Here is a 24,200-nt window from a genome sequence, read left to right on the forward strand (position 1 = left end):
ATGCTGGTGGTTTGGTGATGCCCACTTGCATGGTTGAAAGTTGGAAAGGGGTTGTGCCAATAGGGCATGCAGGAAATTGTGGCTAAAGCGAAGTTGACCAAAGGTTTGGAGATACCAGCGGTGAGCCACTGCCAAGAAGCAGCCACTGTTTCATGTTGGGAATTGGTGCTGTTTTGTTTCTTGTCAAGGAGAGGAGAATTGGGAGCTTCAAGGAAATGAGGTGAGGTTAGCCATTAGTGAGATGCAAATGTATGGATATGTTTAAATTTTGAGGAATATGATGGATTCACCTACTCCTTTTCACCTTCATAATGTATTACTTACACATTATTAGAGCAGTTCCTTGAATTTTGTGATTATTGATTTTCATTCTTGTCTCCTCCTTATTGTTTTGATATATTCCCCGTTTGTTCAGTTTAACTTTGGCTTGAATTTCACATTCATAAGAAGAGCATCTCCTGCAATTGTGACACAGAAATGTGCAAGTGGATTTGTATGATGGATAAATTGAATATATGCACATACTCCTTTTTAATGAGACAACAGTAATGTAATTGTTGAGTTTAACTACTTGCTATACCAGGTATATATAAAAGTGAATTGTCAGCCTGGTAAAGGTACATCTAAAGGCTGTGCTTATGCCAAACAGCAGAAGCAGCAACTGAAAAATAGAATTAATTATATCCAAAACCGTTGGATCAGGTCAAAACTTTCCAGCCCAGCCATGAAATATGTTGGGTAATTCGACAACAAACTGGAGGAGGAGGATGAAAAATTATCCTGTGCCGCAATAAGGGACAGGCCTACTGGCAACGTTGACATCCCAAGAAAATGTTTTTTAAAAATTATATGGACTCTTCCAAAATTAATCAAAAAGTGCATAGTGTGATAAATGTGTATATCATATTATTACAATTTTTGGGATTTGGATTTAAGTTAGAGGTAGACAGATTTTAACCAGTTCTGTGAAGGTTTTTTTTAAAGTAAAAGGTCAGAAGGTCAAATACATGAAATTGGGATGAAACAGGATAAGATTGTTTTGGGTTGAACTGTACCTGAAATCAGTTAAGTGTCAATTTTGGGAACTTCAATGAAAATTTCTTTCCATGAATCCTGAGACTTTTCTCTCTCTATTCTGTGTAGCTTTCCTCTTTGACTATGCACCACACTTCTATGGCACCATCTTCCCTCTTACCAGAGCCTGAAATCGGGAATGGTTAGTAAGTTTACAGATGACACCAAAATTGGTAGTATAGTGGACGGTGAAGAAGGTTATCTAAGAGTACGAGATCTTGATCTGATGGGCCAATAGGCCGAGAAGTGGCAGGTGGAGTTTAATTTAGATAAATGCTAGGTGTTGCATTTTGTTAAGCCAAACCAGGGCAGGACTTACATACTTAATTGTTGGGCCCTGGGGAGTGTTGTTGAACAGAGGGATCTAGTGGTTCAGGTTATTATTTCCTTGACAATGGTGTCACAGATAGACAGGGTGGTGAAGAAGCCTGAGGAAGGGTCACTGGACCTGAAACATTAACTATATATTTTTCTCCACAGATGCTGTGTGACCTGCTGAACATTTCCAGCAATTTCTGTTTTTGTTGGTGAAGAAGTTATTTGGCATGCTTGCCTTCATTGGTCAGAGCATTAAATGTAGGAGTTGGGACATCATGTTGTGGCTGTACAGGACATTGGTGAGGCCACTTTTAGAATATTGCCTACAATTCCGGTTGCCCTGCTACAGGAAGGATGTTGTTAAGCTAGAAAGGATGCAGAAAACATTTACAAGGATGGTGCTGGGACTGGAGGGTTTGAGGAGAGGCTGGATATTGCTGAGAATTTTTTTTCCCTGGAGCCTCGGAGGCTGAGGGGTGAGGTTGTAGAGATGTATAAACTCATGAGGGGGATCTATAAGGCGAGTAAACAAAGTCTTTTTCCAAGGGTAGGGAAGTCCAAAAGTTCAGAACATATGTTTAAGTGAGAGGTGAAAGATTTAAAAGGAACCTGAGGAGCGACTTTTTCACACAGAAGATGGTGCATGTATGGAATGAGCTGACAGAGGAAGTGGTAGAAGCAGGTACAATTACAACATTTAAAAGGTATTTGGACAGGTACCTGAGTAGGAAAGGTTTAGAGGGATATGGGCCAAATTTAGGCAAGTGGGACTAGTTTAGTTTGGGAAACTTGGCTGACATGATGACTTGGACCAAAGGGTCTGTTTCTGTGCTATATGATTCCATGAACCTACAACTCTTGGGATTCCTGGCAGTCATGAATTTTTAAAGATCATCTATGCATCAGATCATGCTTTGCCAACCAGGAGATGGCCTTCATTGCCCATGAAGTAGGAGGAGTGATATGTTATGAATGTGCAGTGAAGCTGCAATATGTAAATGGCAGAAGTGAGAGATGTGAGCGGTCTCTGCCATGGAGTATGCCATGAGATGTTTGGGATTGCTGTCCAAAGCAAGCAGTAAACTGGTACTGTCAGTTACCCACTTTGGCTTTCCTGTTAGGAATTGTTGCCATCTTGTTTTTACCAGTACATGGGAGAATAGGAAACTGCAATAAAGACGAGCATGCAAATAGATGTAAATAGGACTATGGTCACTCACTAGTGAGATTCACATCTTGGTGTTCAATGTTTCATTGCAGAATTGAACTGTTTTTCAGACTAATAGTTCTGATTTTGCCAACTAACTCATCACTGCCAATGTTGATCAGAGGCTGTGAAGATTTTGTCCTTTATTTGTTGTTGAAACCTTTAAGTACCACCTGACAGAGAAACTCTTGCAAAAAATGGAACAGGAACAATTTGGGAAATATAATAGATTAATATTCATTTGGTAGGACAGCGCTTGAGTATTGCAAATGTTTGAGATACATTACCCTTAACCTTAGGTCAACTGGGCATTTCACTTGCAATGAATTACTTTCAGATTGAGTCACTGTTGTGAAATATGCAAACAGAGACTGCTTTTGTATAGAATGAGCTCCTGGATATAGGCATATACTGAATAACTTGTTATTAACAATTGAGGGACAAACATTAGTTGATCTTGATGAACAATCTGCCTAACTTCTAAAAAGTACCCTATGTATTTTATGTTCAATGGCATAGGGAGACAAGGCATTCATTTAATCTCACCTGATGGACAGCATGTCTGATACTGCAGCACTCCCTTGGTACTGCACTAAATGTGAACCTAAATTCGTCTTGTCAGATTTGGATTGATAACTTTCTGACCAAGATGAAACTGATAAAAGTTCATTATAAAGTGGAGTTGCAAGTAGGAAAAGGATTTTGTTTTCGATCCAATTATGCCTCCAATGTAGAATATTGTTATTTTGGTTAATGGTTCATACTTCTGAAAGCTCGTTGATGCAGAAAATTAAACCTGGTATCTTAAAAGATTAAGATATCTGCCTGTGAAATCCAAAAGGAAACATTGTTTCTTCATAAACTGGAAAGGAACTGTGACTGAGGTATTTTAAATATGAAAGACAATAAAGTAAAAATCAGTAAATTGTTTGTGCTGCAAATAAATTCTGATTAATTAATTTCTACTTTGCCACAAAATGAAATTGGCAAATTACAACTCTTTTGACCTTTGTGGATTTAATTGTTCATTCAGTAGTTTATGTTCAGACACAAACAAAAAAGCACTTAACAGAAACAAATTTTACGCATAAATGATAACGTGACTTAAAATTCATGAAAACATCTAAAGCATATTTGGCAGCAGATTAGATGCAGTTTGTGTACTGAATATTGCATTATGGATTCAATTCGAAACCCGAATTTTAAATGTAAGTGGTTTGCTTGGATGAACAATACTTGGGGATTTTGAAGTGTCTCAGAAATGGATTTCATGTATTTGAGCCTGGATGTTTGCATCTGATTATCTTTATATTTCTAGAATTGGTTATTTAGGTAAACCTGAATGGAATAATGAGTGCATTTTTGCTTTAAGATTACAATTTGAAAAATCATCACATATGTGACCTGGTTGTCACAGGAACATATGCCCCCATCAAAACCTAATGAAAGAGATGTGCATATTTTACTATTGTGACATAAAGAAGGAAGAACCAGTTCTTGCTTTACATAGACTCTGAGTTAGTCTGACACAGATTTCAGGAAGAAGACCAGAAAAGCAAGCGCTGCTGTGCCAAGCAGAGTTTTGTATGAGCCACCAAGCACTGTGCTGCTGTGGACAGATTCACAGTTTGAAAGTTAGAAGCTTGTTGAGATTTATGGACCACACAGTTGCCAGAGTATGCTTTGCTCCTGAAAGTCCATTTGCTTATGCTCAAAAGATTGAGTGAAGGTGTCTTTTAAAAAGGACATTTTTAAAAATTCACTCTGGTGAAGACTTGGGGGAAGAGGTCCTATTGAAGCTGAGAGAAGCTGCTGTCTTCATGTTCTCAGCGGAAATGTAGTCTTGCACATTATATAGTATAAACATATAGTGGTTGTGTTAAGAAGTTAATGGGAAGTTCTATTTTCTTGGCTTAGTGTATTAGTTGCTTATGTTTAGTTAATGTTGATTTTATCTTGATTGTTAGAGTAGACTTACAGCATGAAATCTTGTCATGTGATCCTTTCAAATGATCACTGGGAAGTACATATTTCTTTTTAAAAGTAATCATAATGCTCGTGACAGAATCTTATGTGTACAATGTAAAACAATATGCTGGATCTCTTGATTAATTCCTGAGATCTTCATAAGCAGAATAAATGTGAAGTTTTGACAGAATTGACATTCAAGAAGTTTCCTGCTGCGCCTATGACTTTTTCAATGACCTCATCAATCACCATGAACTGCTGGAGGTGGGTGACCTTTCATGAATTGTTGTGGCTTGAAAAAATAAAAGAAAAAAAATTGGACTATGCCCTTTTCCCTCAATTTTTATATTGTTTCAGTTCAATTACAAGACTTAACACTACATTTAGAACAGTATTTCTTCTAAGAGATTTTTTATAAATCTCAACATCTCTTGCTTCGGGCTGAACAATTTTAAAACTTAAAATCTGAACCACTCTGTGTGATGGATATGAATGTACAGAAAAAGGAGAAAGGTAATATCCTGATGCTTTTTGTATTAATCTTACTTTAATGGGTTTGAATTTTTGCTCTTTCAATAATGCTTGTCTCTAAGAAATTTGGTGGGGTGGACATGCTTATTCTACAGAAATGGTTGCATCAGATGTGATTCCCCGACACAAAAAAACAAAGAACCATGAATTCTGGAAATTTGAAACAAAAACAGAAGTAGCTGGAGAAACTCAGCAGGTCTGAACTTGACCAGCTCTGCAGAAGGGTCACTGGATCCAAAACATTAACTCTGCCTTGTCTCCACATATGCTGCCAGACCAGCTATTTCTGTTCTTGTTTCATGACATTCATGACGTTTTGCAAAGCTGTAGCTGTTATCCTATTAATTAAAAGCTGACTTTGAGGAGAGTAATTGAAGATCTTGAAGGAGTCAAGTGTAACCCTCAGCTCGTCCAGTAGCTGGGATGGCAATGTTGTCACAGTATTATCACTAGACTGTTAATCCAGAAACCCAGGTATTGTTCTGAGGACCTGGGTTCAAATTCCAGCATAGCAGATCATGCAATTTGAATTCAATAAAAATCTGGAATTAAGAGTCTAATGGTGACCAGGAAACCATTGCTGATTGTTGGGAAAAACCTATCTGTTTCACGAATGTCATTGAGAGAAGGAAACTGCCATCCTTACCCAACCTGGCCTACATGCGACTCCAGATCCACAGCAATCTGATTGACTTAAGGATGGGCAATTGAATTCAGAATAAATGCTGGCCTAGCCAGTGATACCCACATCCTACGAGTGAATAAAAAAAAGCTGCTGAAATAATGTATGCTACATCCTTGCAACATAGAAAGTGTTGCAGTGATGCAATAAACTGTACATTGTTTATTATAAGAGACTCCTAGAAGGTAACAATTAAATACTATGTGAGAAGATCAATGGATGATCTTCTCAAGTCACCACTAATCAATGATGTTATTGTTCACTAAGGGCCTCAACTCATCATCAACCCAAATTACCCAATAAATATGTGGTTGGTTTCCTGGCGGAAGGGCCTCAATTTGCCACAATATAGTTTTAATTAAGGGCAGGGATTGGGAGCAAGGGTTGACTGCTGAGAGTTACCATCCTACCTCTGCCTCTCCACAAATATCTACTCCCTCTACTACTGATGCTCAGTGGCGGCAGTGTGTACCATCTACGAGATGCACTGCAGAACTTCATCAAGGGTCCTCAGTCAGAAACTTCCAAACTGACGACCATGTCCGTCTAGAAGGACCAGGACAGCAAATACATGGGAACATTACCACCTCCAAGATCCCCTCCAAGCCATTCACCATCCTAACATGGAAATATATTGTCGTTCCTTCACTGTTGCTGAGTTGAAATCCTGGAATCACCCCTCTAACAGTGTTGTGGGTCTACCTATATCATATAAACTGCATTGTTCAAGAAGGCAGCTCCCACTATCTTCTCAAGGGCAACTAGAGACGCACAATAATTACTGGCCTAGCTAGTAACACCTATATCCCATGAATGAATAAAACAAAGCCAAAATATAAATACCCCTGACTCTCCAATCCCTGTGACGCCCATTCCACAATTCCGTCCCACTCCAAAACAATTATGTGCTTGCTAGTTCAGCTCTTCACATAGCACAGCTTAAGCTTCCAGGATACTTTCCTGCTGCCTATGGTTCCTGGTCTTTGGTTGGCAGCCCCTCAGTAGTGCGGGCCTTTGGTGGTGATGCTCCTGTTTTAATGAGAAGCTCACTGGTTCAGCACTTACTTAAATAGTGCTTTATCTGGCTAGCTTTCCTATTGATGGGGCTGGGATGTTTCTTAAAGGTGCCTACTTAAAGCTATTTATTGACCTTAATCTCATACAAAAGGTGGAAGGTGTTAAACTCCAGAAGTTTAAGGAATAGCCAGTAGAAGATTTTCTAGAGCTATCTAAACTCATAGCTTCATTCTGGAACTTAACCAAAAATACATAATCTCTTGATGTTAGTAGGGTTGGAACATAAAATTTATTTCACACCATTATTGAGAAGGAAAGTTATAATTATACTGGTTTGACCGAAATGTTTTCCACTGCTATCAACAACAAAGCGGGCTCAGACCCCAAGAACCAGCAAGAGGCAGCCAATTTAAAGTATTCTCTACTGGATTTAATTGCGACACTTGCAATTGAATTGAGTCAGGTTTTAACTCAGTTTAATGAACATCTAGTTATGGCAGATTAAATTCTGATGCTAGATACTGAGGTGACTCAGAAGAGACAAGTTCCGCTGAAATATCTGACCTCCTTTCCTTCAATGGCAGAATCATGCTGAGTGACATTTAAGTTAGAGAGTAATTGAAATAGAACAAACAACACAGTTCAGTGTAATCAGTTCGATGGATACTTGTAACATTGTTGCATGGATTTGCCTTGAGCATTTCATTCAGCAAAGTGAATTAAATCTGAGAAAATTCCATCAATCACTTTAATAAGAAACACGCGCATTTGGCAAGTTATCTTCTGAGCTTGTGAATTTAGTTGCGCTGTTTTAGGCAGTGGTGTGCATTATTCATTTCTTGACTGATGCACTTTGTCATCATGGAATGTGCTGTGGAAATATAGATATTTCCATTTTAAAAGATTCAACATTAGAAAAATTGTAATTTCAAATTTGTGTGCTGGAAATCTGATTTGGAAGTTTGGAGAGGGAAGAATACTGAAAACGCATACAAACTTACTGCCTGAAGAAAATTTTGTCTCCTCTTCTCCTGACCCTCCCCATCTCTGATCATCACATTGACAATTGGGTGGAGTGGACAGATAGATAGCAATTGAAGTTCATTGTGGAGAAAAGTGAGGCATTATATATTTTGGTAGAAAGGTCTTGGAGACACAGCAATAAAAACTGAAATAAAGAGTTAAGAGGTGAGGATCCCAATGACAAGCTTCTGGAGGAGAGTGACCAGAGAGCTGGAAATAGCATGAGAGAGAAGTCTGCACTGGGAACTGTCTCCTGACATTTGCTTTTATTTCAGTACAGGGAATAAGGTGATTGGTGAGTACGTGTAAATTTCTCCACTATTCTAATTGTAATAAATAGATTTTTTAGTTAAAGGATGGCAGGTCAACTCAGCCAAATGGAGTGTACATTCAGCTATATATATGGGAAACAAACACACCATATGAACATTGAACACATCTGCAGGAAGTGTCATTACGTGCATAAGCTTGAGCTCGAATTTTTTTGCGCTTGTGCAGTGATATGAGTCACTTCTGTGCATACGCACGGTAGAGGACCAATTACATAACATATATAGGGAAGTGGTTACACCAAGTGAAAGAATAGGTGAACACAAGGCAGTCTAAGAGATCCAGGCAGGTACTGTAGAAATCCTCTCAGTTTATCATGCTTGCTAATCGTTATTCCATTTTGGATAACGGTGAGCATGATGGCTCCTTAGGAAATTGCAGCCAAAACCAAATTGGTTGTACCACAGGCAGCTCAGTTGTACAGGATTGAGACAGGGTAAGGGTGCAGGGGTGTAGGGAAGAGGAGAGAGAACGGAAGAGCAATACTGAAAGGAAATTCCATAGTCAGGGGATCAGTCAGGTGTTGGTGTTTCTGCTGTTGTCAACGTTTCTGTTGACTGATATTTTGCCTCCCAGGTGCCAGGCTAAAGAATGTTATAGAGTCGCTACAGGAAATTCTTTTGGGGTGGGTGTTGAGTGGGGGTATGTGATCAGCCAGCTATCATGGTCCGTATTGGTAAAAATAACTCAGGTTGAAATAGGGATGTGGTCCTGAAAGCAGATTTCAGGGAGCTGGGTAGAGATTGATAGGCAGGCCATCTAAAGGCAGCAGTCTCAGGATTGCTCCCAGTCCTACATGCTGGTCAGAATAAAGATAGGAGAATTAAATGATGTCACATGACTGGAAAGATGGTGTGGGAATGTGGGGATTATATTTCTGGGGCATCGGGACTGGTTCTGGGGAATGGGACTCTGTATAGTCTGGAGTGTTTGTACTTGAACAGGGCTGGTATAAATATTTTTGCAAGGAGATTTGCTCCTGCTGTAGGGGAGGGTTTAAACTAGCATGGCAGGGGAATGGAAACCTCAGGACAAATTCAGAGCATGGAACCTGAGGCAGAAACCTAACCAGTAACTCTGAAAGGTGGAAGAATCAGAGGTTAGAAAATCCATAGAAAGTTAAGAATATTGTAAAGTGTATATGTAAAAGCAAAATGCAAGGTATACAGTGAATAATATTGATGAGCTGAATGCATACAAATTAAGCCGCATGATATCAATGCTATAATGGAAACTTAGTTTAAAGAGGGGCAAGGATAACAGCTCAACATCTGGATGGAGAATTTTCAGACATGACAGGATTAAAAAAGAAAGGGTGGGAGTGTAGCTTTACTTGCTAAAGAATCAATTGCACTTTTGAGGAGGGATGGGATATCAATGAAGCATCAAATGAGGCCAGATGTGTAGAGCTCAAAAACAAAATGGGCAGCCACTTTGCTGGATGTGTACTATGAGCAACCAAATAGTTGGACAGTGTTAGAGGATCAAATACACAGGTGAATTTCTAAAGAGCAAAAACAATAAGGCACTACTAACTGGAGACTTTAATTGTCCAAATCCAACTCGAATTCAAACAAGGCACAGAGGGCATTCAATTCTTGAACTGCATTGAAGGAAACATTTTTAGCCAGCACATAACAAAACCAATGAGAGAGAGCACAATTCCAGATTTAGTTTTAGGAACTGAAGCTGGGCAAATGGATGAAATGGGTGACCGTTTTGAAAAGAGTGCTCATGATACAGTTCGATTTAACATCATTATAACTATCATTCCATCAAAGTTAAAACAGGTGTAAAAGTTCTAAATTGGAATCAGACTTTACAAAGTTGAGAGATGATCTGGCAAAAGTGATCTGTTTACAGCTATATGAAGGAAAGTCCCTGGTAAATCGGTGGGAAACATTCAAAAGTGAGATTCTACTGGCAAAAGTGTAGACATTTCCCCACAAAGGAAAAGTGTGGTACTGCCAAATCTAGAGTTTCCTTGATATCCAGAACCATACATAATAAGATAAAGCTGAAAAATAGGGCTTGTGACAGTATTTTAAAAACGTAATACTTTAGGAAGGTCAGAGTATAGAAAGTCCGGGGTGAAGTGAAAAAGGGAAATAGGAAAGCATAGCGAGGATACAATAAAATATTGGCAGGTAAAGTTAAGAAAAATCCAAAAATGCTTAATTAGTACATTGAGAAAAAGTGATATTAAGGAAACAGTTGGGTCTATCAGAAGTGTGCATATGTGGATGCAGAAAAATGTGGGTCGGTTTTTAAGTGAATATTTTGTCTCTGTCTTCACAAAGAAGAGGGATGATATAGATCTTTTAGTTAAAGAGGAGGAATGTGAAATATTAGATATTTTAAAAAACACAACAATATTTGGAAATAAATGTACTAGTTGTACTAGAACACTGTTCTGAGGTATACAGAACAAGTCAGACCAGAATGCATCATTCACAAGTTTTCCATAGAGGAATGTGGCAAATCGGATCCAAAATGTGTTCAGTGATAGGAAACAAAGTAATAGTCGACATCTTTTTTACGAATGGAGGGTTGTTTCCAGTCGTGGTCTACAGGGAACACTTTTTGGTCCCTTGATTTAAATTTAAATATAGGAGATGCAATTGGGGAAACTTTCAGCTGAAATAAAAATTGGCTAGGTGGTTGATAGCGAATAGGAAGGCTACTGACAGCAGGGAATATTAATGGTTTGGTTGAGTGAGCAGAAACATGGCAAATGAAATTCAATCCAGAGAAGTGCAAAATTATGCATTTGGGAAGGCTAACAAATCAAAGGAATGCACAATTATTGGAAGGATATTGAGAGGGATAGAACAAATGAGAAACCGTGGAGTACAAGTCCACAAGTCCTTGAAGGTGGCAGAACAGGTTCATGAGATGATAAAGAAGGCATTTGGGATGCTTTTCTTCATCAAACAATGGCAATGGAGTGTTTGGATGTTGTAAGACACGGGTTAGAGCTTTGTGTACAGTTCTGGTTACCACATTACAAGAAGGACGTAATTGGTCTAGAGAGAGTACAGAGGAGATTTGCAGGATTGTTGCCAAGGCTTGCAAATTGCAGGTAAGAGGGAAAAATTGGATAGACTAGGACTATTTTCTTTAGAACAGAGGAGGCTGAGGGGTGACTTAATTGAGGTGTATAAAATAGTGAGGGGTTTGGATAGAGTGGGCAGGAAAGATCTGTTTTCCCTAGCAGAGAGGTCAATTACTAGTGGGAGCAGATATGATGGGATGAATGATCTCTTGCTGTGCTGTACTTTTATGATTCTTTTCTTAAAGGTGTGCAGGAGAAGAGGGACAAGGTTATGTTTGTTTTTATGTCATTAAAGGTGACAGTGCAGGCAGCAAAACTGTTCATAAAGAATTCAACATTCTAAGCTTCATTGATTGGGCTATAGAATTGAAAAGCAGGGAGATCATGTTGAAGTTGTATAAGACACTGGTTAGATTTCTGGCTTCCTTCTGCACCGTAACAATTCTTTGGTTCTGTGAAGTGTAGCTCAAGGTGAGTAAGGACTGAGAAGTTGAAGTAATTTCCAACAAGTTGGAGGTCACCTATTCAAAGGTGAAGGCACTCTGTTTGAAAACGTGTAGTGTGCATCTATTTATCATGGCTGCAGCTATTTAGTTTTACTGCTTGAAAACATCCCAACCTGTAAGTTTCATTGAGTTAGTACTTCCCACTACGGTCCTATCTCACTGATCCTGCTGGGCTCTACACAGATCAGGAAACCCATAAGGTGGCTCTTAGTGTCAAAATGTTGAGTTACTGTTGGGAAGGTGAAATGGTAATGTTACTGGGCTAGAATTCTAGACCCCCAAGCTCACATTCCGGGGACGTGGGCTTGAAACCACCAGAACAAATGGTGAAATTTGAATTTAATACATGTAAAAAATGCTAACTCATTGGCAAAATTGTGACGACTTTAGATTGTTGTAAAAACAAATGTGGGTTCATAATGTCTTTCAGGGAAGGAAATTTTCATCCTACCTGGTCTGGCCTACATATGAGTTAAGACCCACAGCAATAGAGTTGACTATGAACTGATCTATGGACAATTAGTGATAGGAGATAAATGCTGGTACAGCCAGTGATGCCCATATCACATGAATGAATAATGAAAAATAATAGTTAATTGCTTTTTTGTATATTTTAATAAATTAAACAATTGCTACACAGGGATGTCATAATTATTTGCAAACCCACCCAGGTTAAACCTGGCAGTGATTGGGATCACGTTGGGTTAGTGACCTGACGCCAGTTTGAGTTTTTAACTCTCCTGTCTGCACCAATCTCCTTCTGCAGTTAAAATTCTGTGAGTTAACTTTGCTTGTCTCTCAACCAGATGCTCCAGACCTGCTGTGTGTTTGCAGCATTTTCAGTTTTCATATTATACTTCTGAAATGTTTCTTGGTGTCTGATGAGCAACAGTTTTGGATTAGGTAGGTTTATTTCAACATTTGTGCTTTGACTCCTAGTAGATTCAGCCTTTTGTTGCTAAAAGCTGCAGGAAAATCCCAGTTATGAAGATCCCTGAAGAGAGTGGCATCAATCAATCACCCCATGACAAAACAGTCAAAAGTCACTTCCATGAAAATGCTAATGACCATTTTCTCACTATCATCTGAGTATCAAATAGCTGCTAAGGCATTAACAATATATAATTAAATTTGCATTCTGACTAAAGTCTCTGTAGCTGGACTAATTAACCAATCAATCAGCCTGACCTGGATCTCATAGACAATTCATCTCATTTTCTCCATAGTGGAACTGAATACAGGAAGCTAGCCTCCATTTTGACTGTAGCTATTTTAAACAAATGGAGTCTTTCTATTATCAAGCATTCCTGTCCAAAATATTGCAAATCATTTTACAGCTTTGGATCCAAAACAGATTTAAAAGGAATTTAAATGTCTATTTCTTATGAATGAATTGATGTCCATAATGCGGTGGAGTAATTAAGATAGATTGCCATTATTGCATGTTCTAAAAGTGACAACACAATCAGCCGCAGAAGAGTAATTGTGTGCAACAATACAGCCAATTACACGAATTAAAATGATAGCCTTATAGGCCTTGCCAAAGCAACCCAAAAATCATGCGACTCTGTAGATTTCATTACACAATTCAGTTCTAAAGCACCAGACAATTAGGAAAAAACTGACGTGAAAATTTAAAAATGTTGCACAAACCCCAGAGATAGAATCTGCTGAGGTTCACCCTTATTTACCTAAATACATTTTAAATTATTCATTGCTCAATTCTTTCCCTACTTTAACTGCAGAAACAGTGAACACTGAAAATATTGCATTTTATAAGAACATGACTGCAATAACTAAAATTCAATGTTCACCTTAAAAATTACTGTGACCATGATATGGTTACTTAAATTAATGACATTCAAATGTACATCTCCACAGTTTTCCTGCATTGTGATTTTCATAGCTCATGCCATCTGCCAACCTTCAAATTATTTTCTGTACTGCTTTGAGCAGATAATTAACTCGCCTAAATGTCATCAACAATGTTGTTTCAGTGACAATTAATTTCTGAAATTTACATGTATTTTACATATCTCCACTGAATGAGTGTCGAACACATTGGAATCTATTCATGTGCTTCTTTACAGTCTGCTATTAATCAGCATTAAGAGAAATGAGTCACGGACAAGCATGCACAAAATGCTGATTATTGGCGAATAACAACAACAAGCCTTAAATGTAGGAAAAATGCCCCGAAGTTTTCTATAGAGGTTTGAAAAAAATCTGGCATTGAAACAAAGAGGTGATTTTTAAATAGCAGGTATGCCCAGACACAAGCAACAAAGACACAGATAAAGGACACAGATGTGTTTTTCAAAGTAGCACATTTAGAAATTTTGGGAGTGAAAGCATGAGCACTGAAGACACAAGATTAATCTGATTGTGGACTAGAGGAATGTTCTCTTCCCTGACACTTTTCCATCTTCAACCCTTCTTGGTACATTTTTCAATCTTTTGTGTCTGTTCTTGTTAAAGCAGAGAAGGATAAAGTGAGATTTACTAGAAGCGCTCAAATTATACAGTAAGTAAGGAGAATGGTTTCCACATCCAGGAGAACCTGGAAATTAAGAATATTTGGCAAAAGAGTCAGAGTGAGTTCAGGGTGTTTTTTAAGCTTTGAATTATGGTGACCTGGAATGTATTTAAGGATGGGGTAAGCACATTAAAATGTAACTTTCAAACAGAATGTCCTGTATATTTTAAAATTTGTAGCACTGTAGGGAATATGTGGGAGATTTAGGCTAACTGATTGGCTCTGCCAAAGAGCTCACAGAGGAATAAGGGGCTGAATGACTTCCTCCTCTGCTGCATGATTCAAACTATAATCAGGAATGATTAATTCCACAGTACAGAAGCTCGTGCTGTTGCAACACACACATTCCCCAATCTCTGTGCCTAAGCATTAATATTTTCTGTCTGCATATATGCTTCAGTCTGAGTATTTACACAATTTCATAAAGTTATCAAAGCATGTGGACAAATCCATGGATTTCATTCAACAAACTGATAGCACTGGAGACATGCAGGCTGTCATCATTAATAATTGATGTTTGGCACCCATTTTGTCTAATGTCATACTCCCACCTATTTCCTGTTCTTGATAATACACCTTTAATCAAGCAACAACCGAATTCAGCTTTAGAACTCGGTCTCAGTTCAGCTTTAGTGAAGACTTGTGTCAGTGAATTGAATATTTAATTATCTTAAATTTGTGGCTTCTATTTTCTCCGTTTTAATATGCACATTTATATGCTTCTAATGAAAACTTATTTGTAGCTGACTGCGAATTAAAAACATGTTTTATAGTCAGTGACATACTTCTAAAGTCTAGTCACTCTTGTAATAGAAATACTGCCACCAAATTCTTAACAGCAAGATTCAACAAACACACTTTTTTTTAAAGTGTTGTTGATTGAGGCAAAAATTTTTGCCATGACACTGGGAAGAAATTATTCTTGATTCTTCAAAATATACTCCCAGTAACTTTTAAGTCCACCCATGAGGCTAGATAGGGTTGTAAGATATTGCCTCACCATAAGGTTGCCTCCAAAGTTGCAACATTCACTCAGTACTGTATAAGCAGTTGCTTTGTTCTAACTGAATACTAAATTAGGCAGTTGAATTAAAGGAAATATTGAGTTTTTTCATTGGGGATGCTCCATTGCTGCATTGTACACCTGTATCATCTATTCATTTTACAAAATTAATTGATGATCTTGAAAATGACAGTTTTTAAAAAAAATATCAAAATCTATTCTTTTTTAATGTGTTAAGGTCAGAACAATAACAGTTGGGAGGATATGGTCCCTGCCCCGAGCTTCATATTTGCACTTTTTTACAGGCTGACTGACCTTGCAGCATGCTCACAAATGTAACAAATAGCTAGATAGAATCTTTTGGAGATACAGGTAGTGATCTTGATTGGATAATTTCATTTTTCTTCACAAAATACAATATTTTGTTTAAATTTCAATGATTTTAGGTTTGAAACAGGGATACGAAATAAACTGTAAATTTCATTGTGAGATAAAAATTCTATTAATACATAATAACCTATGTAATGAACTTCCATTTGATACCTGTAGTAAAGTTGTGTGCATATCGGAGGTCCCTGATTTACAAATGCTCATACTATGAGTGCGATTCCATACACGGGCGTAATTTTAAAGATCTGACGTGAACATTTCTGATACTGATGAATGACTATTTTATATTGTCCTGCATTGTGCTCGAACTTAAGGAACGAATTGCCTTGCAAATGGAGTCAAGAATGGACCTGTTCGCAACCTGGGGACTGCCTGTACTACTTTTTGCTAAAATTATTAAGATAACACCCTACTAATTATCAAATGGAGACAATCCCATTCTTGGATGAGTATCAGTCTTATTGCTGTTTGTGGCTGGGGACTAGGCTGTATGGCCAGAACCACTGTTGTGTACAATATGGTATTTGTGCTGTAGAGAAAGAAAAAAAAAAGTGCAGTTCTTTTGATTTTGTTTTAAAGTAAATGGTACTTAACAACATGCTTTTCTATGTGTGAGTTCACTTATGGCCAGACAGTCATTATTCCCAGGGTAGATGAGAGTTGTGCATTGGCACCCTGCAGAATCCCTATCATAGCAGACTTTAAAGGAATTGTCTAGGAAGTTGACAAAATTGAAGGAAGCCTCCAAAAGTTTCTATTTAAATTGGGGAATTCAGCAAGGTCCAATGTAAGTGAGTAAACAAAATAGTCTAAGTCCTGAGTAACTATTCAACTGACCCCAAACTGCCCTCACACATTCCCAGCTACACCTTACCTAGATCAGTGACTCCCTCCAGACCCTGATCTGACAATACTCCCCTCTCTCCCCAGGACCAACACCCCCATCCAGAACCCTCTGCCCTCTCTTTCACCACTGTGGACCTGATTTGCCTCTGTATCTGCAGGATTCAGCCACCTTTCCTCCAGAGAAATGCTGATCCCTTTCCCCACTCGAGACCTAATTTTTCTCCACATCAACTGGGATACAGCCCTCCTCTCTTTTCCTCCAGACCCAAACTGCCTCTGCACCCACCACCTCCCTAAGCATCGAAGCCTCTTTCTCCACCACTGAGTTGATGCCCCTCCCTGTGGCCTGATATTCAGCCTTCCCTGCTCACCCACTCTATCCTACCTGAAACACTACGTCACTTCCCTGGCCCTTGCCACATGTACTGTACTCTCCTGGCATGCTATACCTGGCATCCTATCCATTTTTCACTTGACACTATATCCCACCAGGCACCCTATTTACCTGCCACCCAACCATAACTTCACACTGACCTTGTGTCCTTACCATTTGACTGTAGCTGTCAAAGTGGTTGTCTGTGATTCTGGACAATTAAATCTCAGGAGACAAGGAAATGTTGAGCTTTGTTCTTTCACAAAAAAATCACTATTAGAATTAGCTTTATTGTCACATGTACTCAAATGAAGTACAATGAAAAGTTTATAAGTTTCCACCTACAGCACCACTTTAGGTACAGAGGAGCTAGATACAATCTTAGTTACGGAATAGAGAAATGAAGAAAAACGTACATTACAGCTGTACACAGTATAACCATAGGTCAGAAAAATAAGAGTTAAAAAGACAAACATCACGGTCTCTCTACAAGGGCTTTCCACAGCAGACCATGTGGGGGGCCTCCACGTGGTCTGACCACTGGCTGTCACTGCAGTCTGCATTGGGTCGCAGGGTCACTGGTCTCAGGGGTCCCCGCTCCAGCTGCTGTGTGACATTGCCACTACTCAGAAAATGCAGAGACCAAACTATTGTTGTATATGTGCTGCTCATAATAATGATATTTATTGTACGTATAACATGTATGGGAATACATCTTGTTGTCATTATTCGTTGTGAAACTAATTGGATTATAAACTGTAGTATAATAAGTATGTGTATCAGGATATATGAATGAGAGCACGGTTTAATTTAAAAATCCTGTTTCCATTTGAGAAAAATGAGTTGTGATCCAGAAACAGTAACAATATACTTATGCAATCACATTAATACATTGAAATTCACATGGTGCTTCATAGGAACATTATACTCCCGGCTTCAAAATAGCAAGCGAGACACAGGTGGACAGAGGAAACGCTTCAGTGACACCCTCAAGGCCTCACTGATGAGGTGCGGTATTCCCACAGACACCTGGGAATCACTGGCCCAAGACCATCCAAAGTGGAGGAGGCGCATCTGGCGAGGCGTCAAGCACTTCGAGACATGCCACCGGGAAAAAATAGAAGCCAGGCGTAAACAGTGAAAGAAGCGGGCTGCCACACCAATACTCCACTCCACGCTTTCCCGTGACAACCACCACATGCCCCAGGTGTAACAGACCCTGCAGTAGCCGTATCAGTCTGTGAGAGCCTGCCAATGATGATGATAAAATAAAATTTGATAATGAGTCACATGAAGAGGTGTTCAGTCAGATGTAAAAAAGTTGATCAAGTAGAAAGAGAAGTGCCTTAAAGTTAGGAAGTGAGGTTTAGAGAGGGAATTTCTGAGCTTAGGAGCTTTGGCAAGTGAAGAAGTTTCTACTAATTCGGAAGATATTTAAAATTGAAGATGCTCAAGAGGTCAGAATTAGGGAAGCACAAATATCTCAGAAGGTTGCACGTTCAAGGAGAGTACAGAGATAGCAAGATAAAGAGCATGCAGGGGTGTGAAGACAGATGTGAGAATCTTAAACTTGAGGCATTGTTTAACCAGGAATCAATATATGTTGGGAATATAAGGGTGATGAATAAAAAAAAAACAAAATTGGCATTAGTTAGGAAATGGGAAGTAGACTTTGAAGTGACCTCAATTTTATGAGGGCTATATCATAATGCTGTGTTTCTGAGCTGCCAGCATTTTATAATGGTGTGACTGAGAAGCTTTGAGTAGATTCATTGCCATCAATCATTCTTGATGTATTAGTCTAAGCTGATGACACCATGTAGGAAAGGAGACCCACACAAAGTCTTTGGTGGAAAATAAGTTAAATCTTGATTAGACAATGAAGGTTTATTTCATAGAGCTTAACTGGTTTCATTATGTGTAAGATACATGATTGTCTCTTGTGAGACATGCAGAACCTTGGTTAGCTCTTGCTGATAACAGACTCCTTATCTTGAAGGGCAGAGTTTATCTCGTGATGTCCGTTAATCATTTGAGATATTAACTCTTTTATACAGTTGGATAAATGTGCAAAATTAGTTAGGAGTGTGATGGAATAGTAATAAATAATAAAGACTTAGAAGAAGGCTTCTACAGCAGATTAACTAAGAAGGGGGCCAGTCTTGGGTGATGCAGTGGAGTTGGAAATAGGTAATCTAATTAATAGCATGATTGGAAGCTTATCCTGGGGTTGAATATCACATCATGGTTGTGGATTGTCTGGTTTACACCTCAACTGCCGGAGGAGGTATGGATTGAGTGGCTTGGGAGCAAGGTTTGAACTGGGGACTGAAGATTATGGCTTCAGTATTTTTAATACTTAGATGGAGGAAACATTGCCTTATCTAGCAATGGCAAGTAATATGATAATTTGAGACAATGGAGGGATTGAGAGAGGTACTGGTAAAATAGAGCTGGGTGTAGTCAGTGTACATATTGTTATGAATATCTAATTCATGTTTCAGTTCATATATAATTTTCAGGTTTAGGAATTTTAATGTAGAAAATGGGATAAATGCAACTGAAATACATCAAAGTCTAGTGTATTTCATAGATTAGGGTCATTTTGCTTTCGGAGGTTGGCAACTAGAAAGATGGACCAGAAACAGCAGATGAGCTTGCTGTGTGAGGATTTCTACAACACTTGCATAATGACAGTTAGAATTATAACTTGTTTTATGAATTAAAACTGAATTAGTTAAGAACATTCAGTGAACTCTGAAAGGCTGTAAAACCCAATTATTTCATCAAAGAATAAGTTAGAATTAAGGGATTTTTAATTGAAAGTCCAGTTTAAGAATAGCTCAGAGGAGGTTACATTGTCAAGGAAAAAAAGTGGAGCTTGAGAAAAGTTTTTGGTTTCAATTTGTCTGGGTGCATTTTCCCGGAGAATTGGCTGCAGGCAGCACAAGTGCAGCTGCTGGTAGATTCCAGACTGTTAGGATCAATAGAAGTCAAAGGGTATGGTGGCTCTGCTCTGTGGGAAAAGGTTAATGACAAAAAGAAGCCTTCAGAGCTAGTTCAGTGTAGCCATGAGTGGGGTGAAGGAAGTAGTAATTGCTTGATGGGAAGATTGGAGCTTAGAGAAATTCGGTGTCTGCTGGGTAGACCTGGTTGCTGGATGAATGCTGAAATTCTGTCAGAAATTAAAGACTTGGGAGCAGTCTTAGGAATCCTGGAGAACTGTCTTCGGAGAAGTAATTTGACCCATTCAGAAATCAGCATTTTAAGGCACTTGTTTTGAGGAATTTCCAAGACTAGATCATAAAAGTCGTGCATTGGAATCATTTGCAATGAAAAGAGAGTTTTAATGAAATTTGGTGACCAATAGAATCATCAAATCCAGGTGGTATATGTCTTAACTTCATAACTGTTTGAAGTGCATTCATGGGGTGTTTGGCCAGTTTGTCTGTAACCTCATATTTACCTTGTGTTAATCCTGAATATTAGAGTCTAGGTTGCATTTCATTATCTTACTGATTCAGTATACCTATTTAGTCTTTATTTCTTATGTTTGTCTTGTTCAAGCTTGTATAATATTTTGGTGTTTCATTTCAGTGCTGGAATTCTGTTCATTTTCTTGTGCTTGAGGTTTTTGATAGATTCTATTATTTAAAAGACTGTGGTCTATTAAGCTAATTCTTAACAATAACAAACAGATTATAGCTTGTCCTGAATTCTTTAGCTGTGACTGTAACAATGTTGAAACTGAATTCATGTTTTCACATTGTGAAAGGTGGTGGACATATTATACAGATCCTGTAGAGCACTAGATGAAACAGTATGGAAATGGGAAGAGACAAAATTGTAGGTGATTCTCTGGCTATTCTTGGATAAGGAAGAATGGATGCAAGTGCAGTCTGAAACAGCTAGTATGACTGCAGAGAGAAATTGGAAGAAGATAGTGTCGTCACTATATTAAAGGCGGCAGTCAGTTAAGATATGTTTTACCCTTGTCACAGTGATATAGAATGTGATAGAAAGCATTAAAGTAAAATTCTATTTGGAAAGGAAATCATTTTTCGTAACGACTTGTATTCTGTTTTGCTTTTGGTGCCTGTTGTATTGAGAACAGTTATCATGCTAAGATTTCCCCTGATGGTTATTCCAGGAGCAGTCAAGCTAGGTCTTTACAACAGGTATTTGTCTTCATTATCAATCTGAAGAGCTGTTACTCTTTATCAGAGAAACAAAATACCTTTGTTTGCTCTTGGCTGATGAACTCTGTATGGAGTGGGAAATCAAAATCTGCCAGCCTGTATGCCACAGCATCATTATAGAAAATTGTGTTATAAAATTTAATGTGACCAACATGGAAAAGACAAATTAAATTTGTCCTAGTTACATTCCAGTAAATGAATAATAACTAAACTGTCTTGAAAATAGTTAATTTATTTCTTCGATTCCGCAAATGTGATCATATTTCAATCGATTATATTCCTTCTAATGTTTGCTGGAATGCAATTCTAAAACATTGATAAGGATGAAAAGTTTTTTAAAAAAGCTCTTACTTGAAATAAATGTGCCTTGAGATTTGTTGCATCATAAAAGGAAAAAAAGGTCCACATAGGTCTTATAGTTGTAATGATGAATGAACTGTGGAAACCAATCAGACTTGAGCATATAAGGAACTCAAAACTTGAATTTATGCAATGTGTAATCTGTCTTGATGAATAAGTGACAGTAAAATGGACATATTCTGGGAAGTGCTAAGCTGAAGAAATGGTACTAAAGTGTATTGACAGTAAAACTGACACATCAAATCACCAGTCAGTGTACCTGGTAAAATGATATGTCCGTGTCAGAACTGTAGGATGTAATTGTAGTTTTTTTTTCTCTATAGTGACTTACTGTTCTCAGTTTGGCAAACAATGTGGGGTAAAGAGAATATGCCACAGAGAAAAAAGAATCAAATTAATATAAAGGACAATGATATTAACATAAATCTGCAAGTAGGCCATTCTGTCAGTCGGAAGAAGCTGCAGAATGGGAGAGGGATGGGGTGTGGTGGGCTGCAGAAGATTATTAATGTTGCTTTTGCTGGAGAATTCTCTTACTAACAACCTCTATTTTTAGCATAGTCAGTGCTGTTTCAGGTCCAAAATGGTGTCAGTACAGCACAAGTGTGCTTCTGGATGCTGAATGCACTTGGCACCATTTTGGATAGGTTATTAATATATATCCCTGGGAGCATAGGTCAGAAGTGTGCAGAGGACACAGACTGTACAAGTAGTTATTGTTTAATACTGATTTGATTCTAGCAGCATCATTTTGATGTGAACATTCTGAATTAAGCCCTCTCTCAATCTCACACACCTGAATTTGTGTTTAGCAGCAGAATGGGACCCCTACATACTTTCTTTATGTTATTTACTGGTTTCAGGTTTCGATTTCTACACATTTGTTACTGAGTAAATAGAAGCACTTGGAGGTTTATAGTGTGACTTAAACAATCATGGTTGATCATCCAACTCAGTACCCTGTTCACACATCAAACCCCCCACCCCCCAAACCCTTTGATCCCTTTAGCCCTATGAACTATATCTAACTGCTTTTTGAAAAACTGCTTCTTGGCCTCAAATTCTGACACAGAATTCCACAGGTTCATCACTCTCTAGGTGATGAGATTTCTCCTCATCTCTGTCCAAAATGGCCTACCCCAAATCCTTAAACTGATGGCTGGTTTAACATCAGTCTGAGGATGTGGAATGCATCCCCTCTGTCTTCATTCATCCTGTCACAGCTTTTAAAATGTTATAACTTTCAATGAGATCACCTCTCATTCTTCAAAACTCTAGAGAATACAGACCCAGTCTCCTCACTTTCTCCTCACAAGAAAATCCTGCTATTCCAGGGATTAATTTGGTGAAGCCTTATTGCACTCCCTCTATGGCAGTCTTATCATTCCTTAAATAAGGAGACCAAAACTGTTCATAATAATGCAGGAGAGGTCTCATCAAGCCTCTATACAGCTACAATGAACATCATCTTAACTCTTGTATTCATATCCTATGCCAACATACAGTTTGTCTTCCTAATTACTTGCTGTACCTGCATTCCAGCTTTTAGTGGCTCGTGGGAAACAACATACAGATCCTTTTGAGCAACCACCCTTCCCAACCTCTCACCATATAAAAAAAATCTGCCTGTTTTTTCAACCAAAGTATATAACTTCACACTTGTTTACATTATATTCCATGTTCCATTTTTAGCCCGTTTAGTTAACCTGATCAAATCTTCTTGAAGCCACGTTGTATCCTCCTCATAACTTACATTCCCACCCAGTTTGTTGTCATCAGAAAATTTGGAAGCATTACAATTGGTCCCCACATCCAAACCATTTATATAGATTGTGAGCAGTTTTGAACTTAGCAGTGACAGTTGCAGTACCCAACTAGAACAGGCTACTGTCCTGAGTATAATTCATTGATTCCTTTCTCTGCTTTCTGTCTTTAATCAATTCTGAATCTGTGCTGGTACATTCCCCTCAAACCAATGCACTCTAATTTTACTTGCTAACTTCCTTATCAAAATCCTTCTGAAAATCAAAATGTACCACATTCAGTGGTTTTCCTTTGTCTATTCTATAAACATCATTCTCAAAAACCCAAATTTGTCAAACCTGATTTCCCTTTCATAAATCCATGCTGCTTATGTTCAACTTTGCCATTCTTTTCTAAATGTTTACTTATAACATCCTTTTCTAATATTTTCCCTTTACTTACGTCAGACTAACAAATTTGTAGTTCTCTACCCTCTCTTCCTCTCTTCTTTAATAGTGAAATTTTATTTGCCACCTTGCAGTCAGCTGGAAACTTTCCAGAATCTATAGCATTAAGATAGATAATCACCAATGCATCCACTATCTCTATTGTTACTTCCTTCAACGCTGGGATGGAGCTCCTCTGGTTCAAGAGATTAATTAATCATCAATCACGATAATTTTTCAAGTATTACCTCGTTGCAAAACTAATTCGTTTTTCATTTTTCAGTTACACAAGTCCCTTGGCTGCCAAATATTTCTGGGAGATTTTCTGTATCCTCTTCTCTCAAGATAGACATGAAGTATCTGTTTAATTTCTCCATCACTTCCACATTCTCCACAATAAATTCTTCTGTACCCATCTGTATTGCATCTAAATTTATCCATGTTAATCTTCTTACTTAGAAGCTTTCACAGTTCTCATTTGTATTCATTGTGGTCTTGCATTCGTATCTTGTTTTCCCTTTCCTTATTAATTTTCTAGTCCTTTTTTTTGGGTTTTAAATTGCTCCCAATCCTCAGGCTTACCATAATTCCTG

This window comes from Rhincodon typus, chromosome 19 (assembly GCF_021869965.1).
Source record: "Rhincodon typus isolate 14 chromosome 19, sRhiTyp1.1, whole genome shotgun sequence".
Taxonomy (NCBI): domain Eukaryota; kingdom Metazoa; phylum Chordata; class Chondrichthyes; order Orectolobiformes; family Rhincodontidae; genus Rhincodon; species Rhincodon typus.